Consider the following 17,954-nt stretch of genomic DNA (forward strand, 5'->3'; position numbering starts at 1 on the left):
AGTTTACTTGTTCTGTGCTGCTATATTCCTATGCCCTCCTCCTTCCTTCCTTAGGTCAGGTCTTTAGCAAAGATTCTCAGTTTTTTGTAGCCAGGTGGGTGACATTCCTCCTGATTTTCACTAGTATTAGCCAGCAGAGGACTAGGTCTCAACAAACAATGTTTTATGTAGATAGGAATTACTGAAACAGCAATGACTGCCTTTCAGAAGGCATAAGCCGTTATTTTGAAAACATCTTCTGAAGCTCGTAATGATGGAAAGGATTGGATATGGATCCAGAAGCATATCCAGAAATTACTTAAATTCCATGAATTCTTGTACTTTGGTTTTCACTCAGAATGTTTAAGAACAGGGTGTAAAGCTAAGACTGGTTCCACAGCTGGTGTAAATTGGCATAGATCCATTTACTTCAGTCTGAAATGCGCTTCTTAAAGGTCACAATACCTGGAGAGTGTAAATAATTAGGTCTGCAGGTCAACAAAACGTGCCAACTTGAATTAGCTGTTGGGCCACTTGAGTTTAAGCCAAACATTGACTATTCATTGGAGAATGCTCTTCACAGTTACTGAGACATCAATGCCATTGCAGGTAAATATTTTCTCTGCAAAGTCCTATCTGATGGTCACTCTTTACACTTTCCCAAGAAGCAAATGTTAAATTATTTCAGGAAGATTCTTCCTCGTTTACCAGGTTTTAGATTGGATTTACATCAGTGAAAGCTAGGAAGAAGAGTGATGGAAGGTTCTTTATGGAGTTCTGCAACAAGTGATTATAAAAACCCCTAGCAATTCAGCATAATTTTCACCAGGAAACAAAACCTGTTACATGACCAGTCAGTTTTTTTACTTAATCAGACTTTTCCTTAAGATATTAAACGGGCATTTCATTTGCCTAGTGGAACATTCTTCACAAGCAATTCCCATAACAATTGTCTTGCAGCACATGGTATGAATACATTAAAGACAATGTGTAATAAAGTGGATTATAGTTTAATTATTGTGAGATAGTGATATTCCGAGCAGAATATAAAAGTCATTTATATAAGGTCCTAAAAATAAAGATTCTGTCTGGTAACCTGGGATTTTAAGGCTAAATTTTTAAAAGGGGAAAGAAAATGTGGGTGCAATATATATATATTTATAAAATATGCACTCCCAGTAACCACATTGCTGTTTACTGAAGATGCCCACTTTACCTAACATTAGCTGTTCACTGGAAATCCTGTTTGTGGTTAGGAAGACATTGCTGCATTTTCCACATGTAAATAGCCACTTTTCTATGAAGTGGCCTAAAATCTACATTGAAAATAATGCAATAAGTACATCCCAGAGGGTACCGTTGGTCCATATGAAGCTTTGCAATACAAGAGTCTCTATTTAGTACCCTCACTCCGTTTTAAGAGTGTAGGTGTGGTCCGTGCTTCAAATCCCATTATGGATTATCAGCCTGCAGAAGCCTATTCCACGTGCAACCTACTGCTGTCCTGCACCGATTCTGGTGTCCAGGGAACACCTGTCAATTGTTCCCATTTTATTAGATCAACTTCTGTTGTCTAAAAATGTCTCAGCAACCATCCTGTATTGGTCTAACCCTACAGTATCAACCAGCATTACTTTAAATCTCCATTGACTCTCATTATTCATTAGACTTTTCATCAGACCGTTCATTAGACTTTTCTGGACTACCAGAACTCTCTCTGGGAGAAAAAAATAAAGCAACAATAGCATTATCAGATGAGTTGTGTGAGGCTTGGCTGATTCTGGTCAAGCAGCACAGGCATTATTTATATACTGCAGTTAATTTCTCTTCATATGACTGTAGCATCCTTTCATTCTGTCCAAAGCCCTTTTTGCCTCCTGATGGTAATTTATATCTATTACAACATTACAAAGTGTTTGAAGAAATGATGTAGCAGACTCAGAATTATAATGTCTTTTTAGAAAAAAATAAAACTCCCACAACAGTTTGTAAATATTTATTGACCTCTGTTTGCCTTCTTGTCCTAAGAAACGTGGCCAAACTTTATAACCACAGTAGTGAGAGATATATTTTTAAATATAAGCACTGAAAATTACTATTCTAATGTTTTCATGCAAATCCCAAAGCCAAACCTTTATGTAGAAACACTAAATATTAAAAGAGCTGCCAGCACTGCTAATAGAAAGTATGTGGTGAAAGGCCCATTTTACAAAAAAGGTAACAAACATATAAATAAAAAATGCTGAAGACTATCACAGTTAAAAGCATATTTGAAAGAAATGTTTACAGAGTTGAGGCTAAACTCTGCCTACTGAAAATTTAAGTTTAACCAATAGTGCTACTTGAGATGGTTATCAGCTGAGGGATGTGTCCGTTGTCTAAAAATAGGAAGAGAAAGACTGGAACAGCTGTCGCAGGGAATTCTGCTTTCTAGAAATGCTCTATTGTGACAGTCATCGCAAAGATAAGATTCCTTTCCAGATGAATAAAAGAGATGGGGATTTCTGTGAGACAGAAGATGTCAAAGAACAAGTGGTATTCAAGAGCATGGTTTCAAAAATCGTACTGAGTAAAGCTCAGATCTTTACCTTCCAGAGCTGGTATAACTTCACGTTGTTGGTACTGGCGAGATTTCCGAAGATGCCACAGTATCAGCTCAGAATTGTATTACAGCCATGAAAGTCAACGTGCATTTCAGGACTGGGAAGGAGTCACTGGGAAATACTCTGGGCATTACAAGCTTTTTGAAATTGAGCTATTCCTATAATTGCTTCAGGTCACATTGTCATAAATTGCCTAGTGTTTGCTCTGAGTTGTTCTGAACACATGGAAAATAGGGGATTCTCAGGAATAGCAGGTAAGGACTAACAAGCGAATCTTATTTATTAATTGCATTTCTAAGGTATGCTTTAATATAGATATATTAGTGATACACTGATTTCTAGTTTCTAATGACTTGATTTCAAGTCTTTGACATGCTTATCTCCCCTCTTTTACTGCTTCTGCTGGTTTTTGACTTTCATAGGCAACAAATGACTTCAGCACATGCTTGACTTTAAGAAGATGACTCTCCTCTTAAAGGTATAAGATTATTCACATCCTTGAAGATATTCAGGTACTGAAATTTCAGACCCTCTCCAAGTGACAGGAAGGTTAGGCTACTCTCTGTTTTCATGGGAGCCAAGTGCAAAGCTCCCAGTCAGGTTCTCCTGTTACTGGTGCTAGTACAGCACCATGTATGTCAGCAGCAGAAATAACAGAACCATGCCAGCCACTGACACTCCAGAGGAAAATTCTTCCTTGGCGGCTTGCTTGGCAGCACGTGATGAAAAAGTCACGCCATGTGCCACAACTATCACAGGACTGGCCAGCCTGCTCTCCAGGGTAAAATGGGTCACGACTGAGATGCCCTGGCAGAGCCACGCAGGGAAGTTTGCATAATGCCTACCCCACTACCTCGGACTCGAGCCAGTGTTATTAATCACTCACTTTCATGAGCAGTAAATTCACCCATAAAATTTAAATAGAAGGAAATCCGTAAATGCATTTTTAAAATAAGGCATAAAATACAAATGCCCATTAAAGGAGTGACATAAACACCCACTCGAAGCTTTACTGGGGAGCCAAGGAGGAGGGTTTCTTTGTTGTTGTTGTTGTTCTCTAGTAAGTTTTAAAATACTATAAAAAATAAGCATCAAGAAGCATTGTTTTGAAGAGGTAAATTATACACCCTCTGAAAGAGATCTCTCTCAGCTCAGTACCCAAAACTGAATATGTGATTAGGCAGCCGAAATAGTGGGCACAACATAACTATGTATCACTAGAGACCTCCCATGTACTTGCCTAGAAATGAACACTCTGAGTTGACGAAGCATTTTTCCATCTGTGTTAAATAATAATTATATTTCTAGAAGAATTCAGCCCCAAATATTAACCATTCCAGCCAGTCTTTTCAAAAGCAGGGGAGCAGTTGCTAATCTGTAAATGCTGCTGTACCCAGGAGAGGTGAACATTGCGAGTCACTCCGCATTGACATGGAACCTCTGCACATCGCTGCTGTGCAGAAAGGGGCTAGTTGGGCTTGCTGTTGCAGTGGTGTAATGGAGCTCTGATGTAACAAGCCACGCATGTCGTCAAGAAACCTTTTTGGCCAACTTGCCCCCCCACCTCCAAATCACTGAACTTTGTATTGCTTGTTTGTACTGCTCAAGACATTTGCAAAATAAACTTTTTCATAGATGATTTATATGCAGAGAAGTTAAAAACAAACTGACCTTTCTGACCCATCAAATAGTCCAAGCTTGTTCTTGTATCCGATTGCCTACTTAAAACATCTGAGATCGCTCTTTGTTACGCATGGATATGCTTTTGTATGTGTCCACTTACAGAAGTTCTGGGAGGAAAAGCAGTGAGGGGGTTTTGCAAGATGTTAGTCCATTTAGCAGATGGAACTGCTGAGAAAAATCACCACCTATTTTTCTGGAAAAACAATGTTACATAAGCGCTTCTGTAACTTTTTGTGTTTCATAAGTAACCTGGCAAGTTGAGTAATTCGCATTCTGGGTATCATTCTAAAGAAATATTTCTAATAATCCTCTCTGGGTACAAAGCGGTATTGCCTCATCCTGGTTTGGCATTTAATCTACTAGTTACTATTTTCAGAAAGGCTATTTCCAAATCCAAATAAAAACAACAATCTTGCACTTATACAGCGCCTTTCATCCCAGAAGATTCTGAAGAGTTCTGCAGAATTTAAACAAAACAGACATGTCGGAGACAAGGGTGGCTTCATTCATCGCTGAAACGCAGCCAGCTGTGGGGCAATGGTTAGTAGAAAAAGCTCAGAGCAATACTAGAGCAGTTGACAGCAGGGAGTACAGAGTGCCTTTTTCTCTTCTTCTGTATCTTATTGCAGTTACACTTAATTCTGTGATGTTATTTGTGATTTACACATGATGTTAAGCATGCTCGGCTGTAGCTCAGTAGGGAAGAGGAAGAAAACTCGGCCACTTCCATTGCAACGCTCGGCTCCCTTTGCCACCCCCAAGCCAGAGATGCGACTGTGTTCAAAGGCTGGAAAGGGCACAAGAGAGGAAGAGCAGCAGAGACTCGACAGGCTCTTAAGAAAAACAGACAATATGCAGATATCATCCCCCTAAAAGTCATATACAAAATAAAAATTCAGCCCAGCCTGCATTCTCTTTTTCATGGAGCTTTGTCTGCCCAAACATCTGAAGGCCTCCCTGGCCAGCACAGAACTGGGAAGGGTCTACTGAAGTCCAGAGCAAATATAAAAACTGCATGGCCACGTCTTCAGTTGAATGCGAAATCTTTGGTCTAGTCCTCAAAACCATTCTAGTAGGGGCGAACTCCACTATACACTGGAGCAGCATGGGAATGTTTGGGAGGCAACCACCCTCGATTCCTCACTCTCAAGTTGAATGCAGTCTGCTGTTATTTACCTTCAGCACCTGCACTGCCGACTGACAGCACCAGAAACCCTGGCTCTGGAGCAACCGTTTATAGCCAGGACGTTAAGAGCCGTTTTCTCTCCTGGCCTGCACACACGCGCTCTTACCAACTTGATATGGAAATATTTAGTGAACTTTTTTTCCAAGCTATTTTTCTGCTGCCTCCAAGTGTCACAGCATAACTCAGTCAGGCTGTACCAGGATCCAGAGCTGGCCATATTATAATCTCATTTAAAGATATGAAGCCATAATTAGTGAACTCTGAATAACCATTCTGTATTATGATGTCTAATACTTGTCTTGGCTAATGCAAATACAGGGGAAAGGGTATAATCTTATTTATATGTATCAATGAACTGAATATATGTCTTTACAAAAACCCTGCAGTACTTTTGCCTGCACAATTTAATCTGTGGCACCAAAACTGCACATTAACTGCTTATACTAAGTTGTGCCTTGATTTAAAAAAAAAAAGAAAGGAAGGGGAAAAAAAGCACCAACCTTGTTAACCCTCTTACCAGGCTAATACTTAATTGAAAATCCCCTTGGTTGTAATGGATTTTTCTTTTTACACATACTTTATACAGCACCGTATTAAAGTGGCTTTATAAACACAACGCATGAGGTTAATAGCTGTAGCCTCAGTTAGGGGTTTTTTGTACCCTAAATCTCTACCAAGACCGTTATATAAATGCTACTATTCTAAAAATAAAAAACAAATCAGTCAGGGAAATGTTACATTATGACTCATCATATTAGACTGTTAATGATGGTCAGAACTACCTTACCACAGTTTACAGTCTGAGTTCAGGAAATCTCTGAAGGGCATCTTTAAATATATGCTTGTTGCATCAACAGGTCTTAAAAGTTATGTGTTTACAAAATTTCACTGTCTAAATGGGATTTTAGTACATACGTATCTGCTTTTTTGAACTGAATATCCATGCTTACGCAGATACCAGACACAAGATACACTTTTATATATATAGTTTTGATTGTAAAGAAGTTCAGCATTGCCAGCTACTCATGGGTTCCTAACTCTCCTGATATCTGCTATTTTGACAATGCTTACAAAAATGTCTACACTATACTATGTTTCCAACAAAGGAAGCAAAGAGAGATCAGTATTTTTTCATAGATTTTTAGACCAGAAGAGAGTTTAAAAAATCTTATCTGCTTCAAAACATACCCCAAATAGCTGCATGCAGTGGAAAAGTAATTAGCAGCAGCTTGTAGAAGCTTCAAGAATGTTTTACTGTTTCTGATGTAAAACTTCCTATGTATCCTTCAAAAGAAGATGCTCACAGGCCCCTCGTTCATGGAAATTTGCTTGCGCACTGTTTTGTCAGGTACTTAGGGTAATTGGGAGGGGAAAAAAATATAATTAATCTAGAACTATAAAGCCAAGTGCCATAAATTAGTTCACCTTGATCAGCTACTGCAATCCAGTACTCAAAATGACTACGTTTGCCCCAGGGCTTGGTCTTCAGGAACTGCAAAGGAGTAGTCAAGGGCTCCTTTTTCCTCTTGTTTCTAGATGAGTGATTTGGAGGATCCCTCACAGGTGGGGTGAGCTGGTCTGGACAAGGATGTTTTGCCATCCTCTGAACTGGTACTGCTTTGCAGCACAGGGATTGAAAACAGGGACTGTGCAACTGCAGAGATGTGTGTGCAGTCACGGGCACACACTGCCCTGGGTGCTGCTAATGGCAGAAGGAACCGGGACGGTTCCCACCTCCACACTGGTAGACATTGCTCTGTCACTAGGGTGTGAGTGCACACTTTGTTGCTCAAGGTTATTTTCACTATGAAAATGTTTGTTAGCACCTCACACCGCATCCTACAGGCTAAAGCCAAAGGTTTCTAAGCTCTCAGTAGAGCTTTCAGAGGTGTGCACCCATACCAGTATTTTACTGCCTGTGGCTGAAAATTTATTGCTCAGTGTGCTGGTTTTGTTTGGGTCACGCATTAGATTTTACTGACTTGAAGCAAAATTTTGTGTGGATACATAGGAACATACATTGTAACATATGCCCCAAACTTTAGGACATAAATTGTGTCCTAGTTGCTTTTGAATAAACCAAGGATATGATTTCAATCCTTACGTATGATGTAATCTTTAGCACTTCTGGACTGGCACCTTACTTGGAGCACTTGTAAATAAAGACTACTGCAGTACACCAGTTCGTCTGAGTTGTGGAGACTATGAAAAGTTCTGGTTTGTGTTGTTGATATTTGTCACAAGCTACTTCATAATCTCACTTCAGCATAGTGGAGTGGATGTTTTCACACCAGAATGAGATGTGGCTCAATGGGAAAAGCTTCTGGCCTGGATTCTATTCCTTGCTTGGTGACAGATGGGCTCTAACAAACAACAGCCTTCGATATCTTAGTGAACTGTCTGCAAGCATCTAGAAATACGTCTGCTTTATAATGGTCGCATGAGAGCTGATTTGAGAAGTACTTCGTGATCTGCATTCAACTTCAGTCACCAAATAGAGAACCACAAGACCAAAGATTTTTGGGGCTGTATCATTTCCTTACTACTCGATTTTGCACCTCTACCACTCGACAGCCTAAAAGCTTTGAGAACACTGCATTTCATAGACATGGAATAGACACCAGTTAGAGATAATTAGGATTTGTGTTCAACCAGCCACACTAAAGACTGGAAGTGCTGTTTGACCAGGCACTCTATAAAAACACAGTACCAGGCCTGAACATTTCATACTGTCAGATGAAAGGTGAGTTGCCCAGGGAAGCCTGCAGCAGAGATGAAAATTAACTGAGCTCTCCCCAAAGCCCAGTCTACTGTTACTGCCAGAAAAACGTGTGCCTTCCTGTTCAGAGCTGAGTCTGGTGGCATAGGCCCATCTGCAATGAGATCTGAGTGTCATCTCCTAACTGTTCTGGGAAGGGAAAGACCACAGCTGGTCCTTTTCTCGCTTCATGGGAAATAAGAAATATTTTCACAGTGTCTGTGGAACTTTCCACAGGCTGAGATATTCTATCTAGACAGCTTTTCTTCTAGGAGAAAATACTCTGGCATTTTCTTAATAGCATCACTCACTCATTTTTCTTTTTTTCCTCTTCAATTCCTCTCTGTCATGAGAATAAAAAAAATTCCATTTGAAATGGAACGTTTTCTTTAATCCTATAAAGAACAAATATAATTGATTCACCTATAAAATTTATAGGCATGGAATCAGTGCTTATTATAGTCAAAACATGCCAGGTCACTTCTTTGTGGCTGGTTTAAAGCTGTTCCGTTAAGTATAACCTTAAATGAAAGTGCTTTAGTCTAAACATGAAAAGGTTAGATTGTATTTCATCTGCACAGCTCTGCGTGGCTGTTAGTATCTGATTTCAGAGTTTCACACAGAAGACCCTCCATTGTTTCCTTTGTACCTTCTCTCTGGGGTAAAACTAACTTTTGACAGTCACAGTAAGTAGCTCCTGTAATGTAGATATTAATTTAATCTGCAGCTGTATTAGTCCTTAAATAGTTCAGACTTTGCCTTTATGTTTTGATGGTCAGGAAAACACTGAAAAATTGAGTATGAATGGAGCTCAATCATGGCAATGATGGCAAATCTTTTCAGTCTCTCTTAACTTTTCTGTTCTCAGACATCTACCTTCAGGGCTAACTGAAAAGAGGCAAGTGTTACGCAGACACCGTCACTCCTGTAACTACAGCTCTACTCTTCTGACTATTAAACGTTTCTACACACTTAAAGTTTGCAATTAAGCTACTAAACTTTTCAGCAGATGTTTTTTCTAAGCAGCAAAGTGTTTATAACTTTTCTGTTGGCGTAGAACAATGCAATCACATAAATCTAACGATGGGACATTTAGTAGGTATATTTATTAGAGCTGGATCCAATCAAACAGACTGTAGAACCTCAGATTGGGCAGATTCCCATTTTCTTACTAATTTGTTATTTCATCTTTGTGGTGTAGGCAAAATACTTCTGAAATAAAACTGTGTGGCGAGGCTGTGATTGCATGGTGTGACTGCTCTGATGCAGCAGCATCTTTAGATTTCAGTTCCTGAGCCAAAGTTTGCTGTTGGTTGAACAGGTGTAATTCCTGTTGAACCAAGTGGGAATTCCACAGTTTTAAATAAAAACAGCTCTTGGCTCATTATCCACTTACACGCATTGTGCCCAGGGACCAAGAAATACAGAATTGACAAGTGATTGGGGGTTCCTCAGAGCTTGGAGCTTTACTACATAGGGCTTAAATAAAGCAGCGTTTCAGACAGCAGGGAGCACGTGCCAGTTTCATTTGTCTGAATTTCGTCACTCAGAATAAAGGCCCTTAAAATCACTAGTCACTTTCCAAAAAAACAACCCCCCTCCTCAAACTATAAATCCTAGTAGTGTCAAAGCCTAAATAAATACGTACGTCAGCTGCCAGGATCCTGGATGTCAGTTTTCCAGGCATATATTGCCCCAGACTAGTCTGTAAATAATTTTTATTTTTATTCAGGACTTTAAAGCCACATCACTAGTGGGCTGGACGTGTGTGGCTTCATTTGCATATTCTATGTTTTGACCTAAATTGAGTGAAATGCAGAGGGAGAAGAAATAAGGGTCCAATTTCATTAACAAAATAAAGCAGCTCGTGTGAAATCGACATCTAGTGATGGAAAAATACACAACTGAACTGAGCCGTTCACTGGTTATTTAACTGAAACAAGGTCTCCTTAATGACAAACACTCTCATCTTCAACTGCATCACAGACGCTAATGGAAAAACTTGGCATCTCCCATTGTATGGGAATATGAGGCAGAACTGGTGAAGACTTTTTCCTGCCATCCCCTTGCCAACTGTACATTCCATCTGACTGAGGATTACTGATAATTTTTGGCAACTTCGTGGCTACAGAGGACTCTTCTGTACAACTATTTATTTATTCAGGACTTCAGGAATTTATTTTTAACAGAACTTTAAAAAATGCTGTAAACACAAAATTTGCTCATTTTATTAACAAAAGGATTCCTACACCAAGCTTACTTTTTTTTTTTCAAGCATACTTTGGGGCCAAGCTCTTCAGCTGGTGTAAATTGGTAGAGCAGCTCTCTCTTTGGTGGATGCCTGCCAAATTTACAACAGTTGAGGATCTTTCCTAGTAAAGTAAAAGGCTTATAAAAATCTGAAGAAAAACTGAGACAGAAAAGCAGTCAATGTATGACTATGAGAGCAGCTCTAAGGATCTGGCTATCTTCTGACCACATGGCTGCCTTGTAGACAGCCTGGAGACCATCTGTGGGCAAGTGGTACCACCATGCCTTCTCAAGTATGATAATTCACCGGGCACTTTGGACACCTGGGATCTTGAGCCTCCTGCACCAAGAGCAAGGCTGGTGCGGGGCAGCCTTGGCAGGGCTGTGCTGCCCAACCACCTGCCATCAGCCTTGGGAGCATGGGGGTAGCAGAAAAATGGCGACTCAGGTGTGAATGGGAAGGGAAAAAGGGAAGGGAGGAAGGAAAGGAGGAGAAATGCCCTACTGAGCTGAACACGAGCGGGTGGCCGGGTTTCTCTGAGGAGGGGACAGCAATGACAGGGAGTTGAACTTATGTGAAGTGGTTTTACACCGCCACTTTGTTAACTGGCTTTTATTTTCTACCAAACCAGACAGAACTGACTCTAGCAGAGCCCAGGGCCACCTCTATCAGGGCATGTAGACATACCCAATTACAACATGCAGCTTTTCAAAAGCCTTTGACAAAGCTGAGAACTGAGCTCTGTGTCCCCATCCAGAGCACAGCCTACTCTTCCCTAAATGTCCTGGAAAATCCCAGGACTAGATTAGAAACTATTGCTTTCACCACAAAAAATTCAATGACAACTCTTTGGTTTTCAGTGACAGAAAGCTGAAATGTTTTAGTTTTGAACAAAGTTCTTCCCCTCCACTTTTGGGTACTGAAAACCAAAGAATTTTTACAAGTAAACCTGATTTTTTTCCTGGTTTTAACAGAAAGTTCGCCACCCAATCAGAGCCTCACAATATTTTCAGAATCTGAACCTGAACATTTTCAGGTGCATTACTAAAAGAAAAAAAAAGCAATTGTTTTTTGAAAAGACCATCTTTCCATTAAAACTCACAGCAAAAGAGGCAATTTTCTATGTTCTCTTCCTCTTTTTCATCAAAATTGTGAGTGGATGGAAGGAAGGAAGCAAGGGGCTGTGTCCCAGCAGCACCTCTCTAGGACTAGCTGTGGGAGACAATCAGGTAGACTAGTCACAGCCCCTTCCCAGTCCCCTCCTCGTATGGAGCAGGGGGCAGAACTTGCTTTTGATCAACATCTGCACTAAACTGCTTAGCACACAAGGGGTTCATCAGCCACAGCCTTCTCGTCCTCAGCACCTTCCCACCACTTCGTCTGCAAAGGGACAGCGCACACATGTCCAGGTGGAGAGTCCACTCCAGGCAGGATTGCTGGCCCTTTCTCCCTGCATCTCTGAAGGGCTGGGCTGTGTATTTACGTGGGCAATTTGCACTCATTTAACTTTCACGGACTCCTGAACTGCTTTTGCTATGTTGTTATAAAGCCTGTGTGAAAATTTTGACCCTGATTTAAAGCAAATAAGTTTGGTGGTAAGCAGGCTGTTAACTGTGCTCTGCTGGAAGTAGCAACACTGAATTTAGGAATCTAACTTGTGGACCTGACATAACTAAAGCTGGGCAGTGTTGCTGGATTAAATCTCCTGTGTTGGGTTTTCCAGTTAGTGAACTTTACCTTTGCTGTGAGCTGAGAGTACGTGCACAGCCTACGACCAAAGCTCCGCACAGTAACTGGCTGAGCCATGGCTTCACAAGCACGTGCCGTAGTGCTGAGCAGCGTGGAGGCTGGCTCACAAGTGCCTGGGTAGCACTGAAGCAGGAAAAGCATTATTTGACAAAAAATGAAAATGTCTCCTTTAAAAGATTCAGTTATTTTTAAATGTAAAATAAAATATCTATAAAGTAACCCAAAGAAGTTAAACGTTCCCTTCGAGGGAAATTCTCTCTTTTTAAAATTATCCCTTTTTCTAATAAACTAGTAATTTATGTAATCCATATAAAACCACTAACACTCATTCTTCTATTTTTAAATAACATTGGAGAGCTTTCCCAAGGCTTATTTTATTTTTATGAGAAGGATTAAAAATCGCGATGGGCCAGATTCTTCCACCCTTCTATCTGCTGACAAGTAACATACTCCTGCCATAATCCCAGTGACTAGCAGCTAGGGATGTGTCGTGCGGAATTTGCACCACTCCGCTGGTTGCAGTGGAGTGATACGAAAGCTGACAGATTCACTGCTCTGAACGCAACACCATCTGATCTGGAGCTTGCTGAACAAGCCATAAATCCAGTGATCTTTACGTTTCTAGACAAACATTTCAAGAAAAACAAGGATAAAGGATCTTTATATGGAGCTATTTGCTCTATCCAGTCTCTTACCAGTTTAATATTTTTATTGCTTCAGAATGAGCCTGCATATTGTGATTTGTCTAGACTGCATAAGAGGAAGCTTTACCCTTTCAAAGTAGGTTAAGGCTGCACCCCTGGTTTTTACCCAGACGAGGGTCATGGGAAGAAACCACAGCTGAGTCACCATGCTTCCTGGGGCTTGCTCTTCCAGGGATGCTGTTGTGCTCCAACCCATACCTACAACATGCAGAAAGCATAAATAACCTACCCTTAAGTAACTGTACGTCCATGACTTAAGAGTGCTTTGATTTTGGATCCCATTTAGTGCTAAAGTGCGGCGAGACTGAGTGAATGAGCTGTCCTAGAAATGACACAGTATCTCAGGTGGCATTGCAGACACCAAGCGTGGGGGACACACTATCCTCACCACTCAAACAAGGTGGGATGAAGTCTGCTCAGGTAAGAAAATCCTGCCTGCTCTCTTATACTTCCCCTCTGCCTCTTATTTCTCTCTCAAATAATTCAGAGGTTTTAGCCCTTCCAGACAAAAACTGGAGCTTTAAGTTAAAATGTCATCTGTTAGTAAAGAAACTAAGCTATGTTTTTCATTCCTCAGAAAGGACTCACTTATGCTTATAAGTTGCTAGTGATTAAGCAACTGGTATATTTTCACACTCATTAAAAGAAACACGGTGTGTTCGCCTTTCTAAGAAAAGGCATCTTGTTTGTAATACTGTAATACATTGGGAACACCTTCTAATTGGCTTCTAGTGCCCCTTGCCAAAATTCAGACACAAGTTTGTTTATTTACACAAGGAAAAAAATAAAACATTGTATAATTAGTCGAGTAATGGACTCCTAAATTCAGCAACTCAGGTATGCAAAACTGACAAACTTTTTAAGATTCCATTTTGGTTTATGAAATATCTCAATAGGTAGCCCAGACTGCATCATGGCTATTGTAGCAATGTGCTGCTCAATGTGGTGTTTGTGTCGAGATGGAAAACTTTGACATGTTTGATTTTTATGCAAGTCAATTAACTTGTTTTTTAAAACTGTAAGGGCATGCTTTGCAAATAAGATTACTTACTATAAATTATGAGAACATAGGGCTCCATTCAGACAAAAATGTTACACACCCCTTACACATGCATAAGTCTGCAGAATATAGTTCTGCACCCTGACAACCTATTCAGCTAGGGGTAGGAGCTTATTTTGGTCTATTCCACGGGGGCTTTCCTAAAAAGATATGAACAAAAGGGGATAGAGACTTAATTAGAATGTCTCTCTACACCCCACCTTCCTTTGCACCACCCAGGCAATTCCAACAGGCCAAAACCTCTCCTTATGTGGTGAAGGAAGAATTTCTTTTTTCAGTTAAGTCAGCCCACAGCAGAATTAGCAATGGTATGTCCCCCTAACCACAGTACAGACAGACATTTGGCCATTCCCACCTGTGAGTTCTGCTCTCAGCACTCACACTCAGCCATGGTCTATTGACTGCAGCTTCGTCCATCTGTTAACATAACATTCATTGTGCTTGGCCCCAGCTCAGATGGGACCCCTGCACCAAGACGTGAGGGTGAAGCTGGCCCTGGAAGAAATGACATTGAAATCCAGAAATGACACACTACTAGCACAAATGAAGATGGCAGGGCTATCGCAGACAGCACGAATCATTTTCATTTAATGCAATAGGCATTTGGTCAAGACTTCTCGCTTCCAAAACGGAGATTCTTCAATGGGTGCATGAGAAATTCAGGATGTCTATTTGGCATTCAAAATACAACATGAAGAACTGCAGATATGTACTTGGGGCTTGGAGGCAACCACAGTGCCAATACACACACAAAGCAAATCCAGAGACAAGTATGAGTCAGAGAAAGAAAAACTGCAGAATTTTGTCCAAGTCCTTTCCACTTTTACACATGCAGAGATTCTTTACCTAAGCAAATCATCCCATTGATTACATATGTGAGCAAGAATTACTTGCATGAAGAAAGGTTACTGGATCTGGTCCCTGCTCTATGCACATTGTGATATAAAGCCAACTCTTACTAAGTCCAAGACTTGTTCCTGTTAGTTCTGAATATTAGGTTAAGGCACAGGAGACCACACAGCAGAGCGTTTTGTCTTCCTTGCCAGCTTCAGTCTAGGTAATGAAGTCATTCTTATTTGAGTTTGAAGTTACATTGTTGGTTCTAATTTAAAGTCCGCAGCACAGATAGTCCATATTGCAGATTACTCGTTTCCTTGAATTGTCTCACCTAGACAAAAAGGCTAAAAAGAGGCAGGGAAGATTGAGAAGATTAAGGGACAAATGTCTTTTCTTGTCCCCTGGCTCCATTCTGGATGATCCCTTCCACAGACTGTTTGCTATTAGAGCTAACTTTCAGCCTGGAACGGCAAACTCATACCCTTAGAAATAGTTACACACATTTACAGGAACACATGTATGCACATCCACATTCAGAAAACAACTTTCAGTCAAAGGACATTCCGAAGTTAGATTCCCCTAATTGTGTTCAGAATAACAGAAGTCTGATTAGAAATCAGCCATGTCAGGTACCAGAACTGACCTGCCACGTAGGGCAAGATACATCCCATTCATCAGGAGAACCAGCGTGGCTACGTGCCTCTGAGCAGCCTTACAATGTCGGGTCAACTGTTGTTACTGGCAAGACACTGCTGTGGAAAGCCTGCAACAGAATCAGGGACTCATCACTACCAGTATGTGTTGCTATGGACACCATTGAAGAAAAGCAAAATCATTTGAGAAGGAAATAAAAGGCTCTTTTCCACCAATAGTGACAGACACTCTAATAGGTTAGTGATCCTGGTGGAATGCTAATCAAGAGCACATAGAAAGACTTGGAAGTCATGCAACTTTTAATATTCCTAGTGAAGGAGTATAGAAGTAAATTCACGTAATACATGGCCACGCACACAGAATTTATACTTAGTACTGAAAACACAGGCATCACATGTTAATGCTATAGATAAGTCAGATAATATTTTTGCCTTACGAGTCTTTCCTCTCAAGGATCTCACCTACAAGCCATATTTACCTGAAGAGTCCATCTACACGGTCCCACTGTACCAAATACTGAAATGGTGCTGGATTCCTTGCTTGCATAAAACTGAATAGCTTGCCTGGCACCAACAAAGCTACGCTGATTTACTGCAGCTATGGATCTGGCATCAGATTTGAGCTGTGAGACAATCTAATTTTTCCATTCCTTGCAGCTCTGGTGAATAATTTAAATATATTTTTTAAGCTCACCAAAAATAACATATTTTCAAAATTTTTGGTGAGCTGAAAAGTAAGAAATACTGGCTCAGAATTACACAAAATGCACTGTCAATCTTAAAGAGTGTAATTTTGATTGAGATGGGATTTTGGCTTACATAGGTTAAAAGGAATGGATTTTTGTAACAATTGGATGAGGACTTTCAAAATGAAAAAAAAAAATCAATAGGTATTACTCTGAAAATATCAGAACAAAATATTTTAATTAAAAAAATTATTTAATGTTTACAAAGCTGGAAAGTGGCCACATTTTTCAGCTGATGTGAATTTGTAAAATGTTACACTGCCACTGAGTCACTGTTTTTGCCCCAGAAAAACTGCTGAAATATTTTTCTCAGCTATATAAGTAGATAAATCTATTGACCTCAGCAAGAGAATTTGCACAAGTAGGGCCAGGAGCATTTACTGTTTTAACAGAACCCAAACTATTCTGAGCAATTTACAGCAGAAATATAGAAACAGGGACATTTTCTCAGAGACCTTCAATCTAGTTTCATTTGCAGTACAATGAAACGGATCCAAAATACTAAGAAGAGGGACAAGGGTTACAGAATAAACTATAGAATTGCTCAGTAAGGCTAAAAGGCAGCAAAATCCTTTGAAATAAATAATATATTTGACTCACACATTGCAAGTGCCATAGCAGAAATTATGCTCAAGAGCATCTGAGGCAGGAGAAGATTTGGGGATGATTTTGCAATAGGGCTATTTAATACTTGCAGTAGAGCTACTCATGGATTCAGGGGATTCAGATCTACTATTCAGTGCCACAATGATTTTTTTTAATATTTTTGTTTTCAAAGGAAATTAGGTGTATTGGACTGTGCTGTCTATGTGTCTGTATGCTCTCTCAGTTATGAATATTAAATAACAAAACCCAAAAGCTATGGTGGGAAGAGAGATCTAGTAGCTCCCGCTACTAAGATAAGCTGAACCATAAACTCAGCTGTTGTAAAAAATCAAGGAACCAACCCAGTGGGACAGATGGACAGACCAGGATTCAGGTCTCGTCTCTCAGAGCACTGCTCAGCTTATTCAAAGTTGATGTCACCTGGCTTGGAGCGCACAGGCAAGACAACACTCCCCAGAAATGGGAAGGTCAGGTTAGTGCAGTCCAGGTTTGGCTCCTGATACATTTGGCAAATGAGCTCCAGAAATTCACTTTCAAGACATAAATCCACAGGAAACCAGGTTTCACATGTTCCATGGCTTAATATATTATAAATATTGCAATTTCCCCTCAGTGTTCAAATTATTGTTTCCAGTGAGCAGCAGAGTGGGTCACCAGAGGTCGCAGTAGTAGCTGTCCCAAACTTGAACATAAGAAGATATCTAGCACACTTGTAAAATATACGTTGTATTCTTTTCTGAAGGCAAGTCTGCACAGAAAACAGAAGCCTCTTACCACTGCCAGCTAACAGCTTTCTTCAGGGCAAGCAGTAGCAGTCTCTGCACAGACACTAAAGACCCTGCAAGGTGCTGACAGGGATTATTATCCCAGATATTCCACCTAACAGCGAAATAACTTATGCTCTGCCCCTCAACACTTCTGCTTTACACTATGAAGTGACCAAAGGAGTCCTTTTAATTGCAGACTTTCATCTTAACTCTAGCAAAGTTGCAAAGGCTATACTGGAATTTTCTCATGAGCTCCTCAAGAGTGGGCAGTATAGCTTTAGAATCCATTTATTTTACAGAAGAAAAAAGAGGTGATAAAAAAGCCCATGTTTTGCTTTGTTTTTATAGAAAGCTAAAGAAATTCCACAAAGC

The sequence above is a fragment of the Tauraco erythrolophus genome, chromosome 20 (assembly GCF_009769465.1).
Source record: "Tauraco erythrolophus isolate bTauEry1 chromosome 20, bTauEry1.pri, whole genome shotgun sequence".
NCBI classification, from domain to species: Eukaryota; Metazoa; Chordata; class Aves; order Musophagiformes; family Musophagidae; genus Tauraco; species Tauraco erythrolophus.